Source organism: Cyprinodon variegatus, unplaced genomic scaffold (assembly GCF_000732505.1).
Source record: "Cyprinodon variegatus isolate N-32 unplaced genomic scaffold, C_variegatus-1.0 Scaffold854, whole genome shotgun sequence".
NCBI lineage: Eukaryota > Metazoa > Chordata > Actinopteri > Cyprinodontiformes > Cyprinodontidae > Cyprinodon > Cyprinodon variegatus.
In genome coordinates, this window is record NW_015151307.1 from 60,145 (window position 1) to 63,183 (window position 3,039).

At 36.6% G+C, this 3,039-nt stretch overlaps 1 protein-coding gene across 1 annotated transcript in view; it reads right to left on the bottom strand.

Annotated features, from left to right (window-relative positions):
- slc9a5 (solute carrier family 9, subfamily A (NHE5, cation proton antiporter 5), member 5) overlaps positions 1-3,039 on the bottom strand; it is a 30,337-nt gene that overhangs the window by 24,087 nt on the left and 3,211 nt on the right. The window lies entirely within an intron of this gene.

Below are 3,039 nucleotides of genomic sequence, written 5' to 3' on the forward strand. Positions count from 1 at the left end.
GCTCAGGATGCAGGCGGTGCCAAAGTGAGCGGTCCAGGCCAACATATAATGAATTATCCAATCTGGTTTTAATAAAAGCAGGTTTTAAAGTCTCCAGACGCTGATCTCAGGAAAAAAAAAACTGTTTACAACCTTTTAAACTATTCTGAACAGGAAAGCATCATCAGAAAACAAGAGAATGATGAACACCATGAGCCGCACACACAACAGACCCAACAGGTGTGACAGAGAGCGACAGAGATAAACAGATAGGAAGCAGCTGTAGACGAGTCCATCCATCAGATAACCGACTGAAAACGAGTTTAGATTTAAACCGATTCCTTTAAAACATCAGAGGAAAAAGAAAGCTGAGTCCCTCCTGGCTGAACTACGCCGTGTCTGCTGGGTTTAAAGAGAACATGACGGTGTTCAGGTGGAGTCCTGATGGATCAAAGGTGGAGCTGCGACAGTAATCAGATCAGTTAGTGAAGGCAGACCTGGAGACCAGAGCTGCAGCTGCAGCAGACGGCCTGTCTGTTGTTCTCTCTCTTCATTCTGCAGACCACATCATGCTTTTTATACCAATATTAAACAGCTTTTTCTCCTCTCAGCTCACTGGCTGCATTTTAACTGCATTTCAGGTCATGAACATGTTGATATAAAAAAATAATTGATATTTGATGTTTTTTTCCATATCTAGTCTGCTCAGCTGCTCCTTAAACCTCCTCTCTCCTCCCGCTGCTGCTGCAGACCTTCTAAATGAAGACATTTCTCCAGGTGGAAGGAGGGAGGAACCCAGAGGAGCCTTTGGCCTGGCGCTCATAAAGCAAAGCAAACTTCCTGTCAGCCACCTGTTAGAGCTCCACATGATGAGGATGATGATGATGATGCTCCGACAGTCTGCCTGCTTCAAACCTTCATTAACGGCTGTGAGGAAGCAGCAACCGTGAGCTCAGCCCTCTGGAGATGCTTTCCTGCCAACATTGAAGCTCAACTGAAGCTCAACTGATCAAAAATGTCACTTTTGTTCCAGAAATTTAGTTTGCTGGTTTTATTTTAGCTACAAACCAAACGAAGGCTAGAGGAGCAGAAACAAATTAAATGAGCAACAGAAACAGAAACAGGGCAAGAGAAGATTGTTAATGAAATTAAGTGAGCCGCAAAGGCAAGGCTGTACATCCGAATCTAATAGATGAAAATGATCCTATTTTAAAATAGCCTGAGCTTAAACCGACTTTCATTTCTAAAATGTCATCATAAATGTCATCATAAGACATTCATTTAGCATTACACTGCAAAAACTATCTAGAAATAAGTAAAAATTCCTTAAATCAAGCGTATTTTACCTTAATTTTAGTAGGTAAATGGGATAATTTACCAACAGAATGAGTTTTTTTTTATTCTTAAACTAAGATAATTAGATAATATGCACTTGTAATAAGACAATGCAATTGCTTTTTCTTATTTTCAATGCAAATTGGCAAAGTGTCTCACTTACCTCCTCAATTCAAGAACAAATTCACTTAGTTTAGGAAAATATTACTTATTTAGATTTACATTTTTTGCAGTGTAAAAGAGGAAACATTTCTTAAAACCACAATATTTGCCATTAATTTGAGCTATTTAAGGATTATGCTTCCCCATATAATAAAGAATATGTACATAAAATAAGATAATGAAGCTTTTTCTTATTTTAAATATAAATCATCCTAAAAAATTGGCAATATTTACCTGCAAGCTCAAATAAAGGGAAAATACACTTAATTCAGGAATAAAATGACTTACTTTACAAAGTCTTTATTTTTTCGCAGTCTATGAGGATCATTCATTGGTTGATCAAGCTGAAAAGTTGCATGTGCAATTATTTATATCTCTATAGATTAAGTGGCAAATTACAGCCCTGAACTAATTGTTGTTTCTGATATAAATGTGTTTAAACTGAGTCTAAAAGTGTCGAGCAGTAATCCTGGTTTTATATTTGAAGGGACGCAGACCCAGGAGTACGGAAGAGGATGAGGGCCACTAAAAAAAANACTGAGTCTAAAAGTGTCGAGCAGTAATCCTGGTTTTATATTTGAAGGGACGCAGACCCAGGAGTACGGAAGAGGATGAGGGCCACTAAAAAAAAGAAAAAGTTAACTGATTTTTAAACTTTATTTCAGTTTAACATGGGGAAAAAATCTGACTTTAATCTCAGAATTCTGACTGAATTCTGACGATAAAAATGTCAGAATTCTGAGATTAAAGTCAGAATTCTGAGAAAAAAGTCAGATTTTTTCCCATACTAAACTGAAATAAAATTTAAAAATCAGTTAACTTTATTTTTTTTTTCCACCGGCCCTAATCCTCTTCCGTACAGGAGAGTCTGTTGATGAAATGAAAGTAACTTATGGTGATGATGCTTCATCAGAGGACCTTATACAAGGTCTCACGTCTCCTGTGGTGCCGCATCCTTTCAAATACAAAAACCAGATCACTGCTCGAACCTCAACAGGCTTTTTCAGACCCGACTCAGTTCAAACTCCTGGAAATAAAAATAAAAATTACTTCAGAGCTGCAATTTGCCACCTAATCTATAGAGATATAAATAATAACGCGTGCAATATTTCAGCTAAATCTAATCATTAGAAGTTGGTACAGCCGTAACTTTCCCAGGCTCAGACTGGGAACGGTTTTCATCCCTGCCATTAGATGCAAAACCCCCATCATGCACTGCAACATAAATTCACCAAATATAAGAGGAACATCGTAGTTTGGTTTAAAGAAAGCATTTTACTTTATAATAATTTTATTTTTCAGTACTTTTCAGTACTCTGCCCCCACAGCATGGAGCAATCTTCACAAAGACTGGAAGCTGAAGGATTTGATTCCAACACTGGAAAAACAATCTAGAAATAAGTAAAAATTTCTTAAATTAAGTGTATTTAATCTTAATTTGAGTTGGTAAACGAGATAATTTGCCAATGGAATGAAGTGTTTTACTCTTAAAATAAGATAATTAGATAAAATGCACTTGAAATAAGACAATGCAATAGTGTTTTCTTATTTTAAATGTAAATT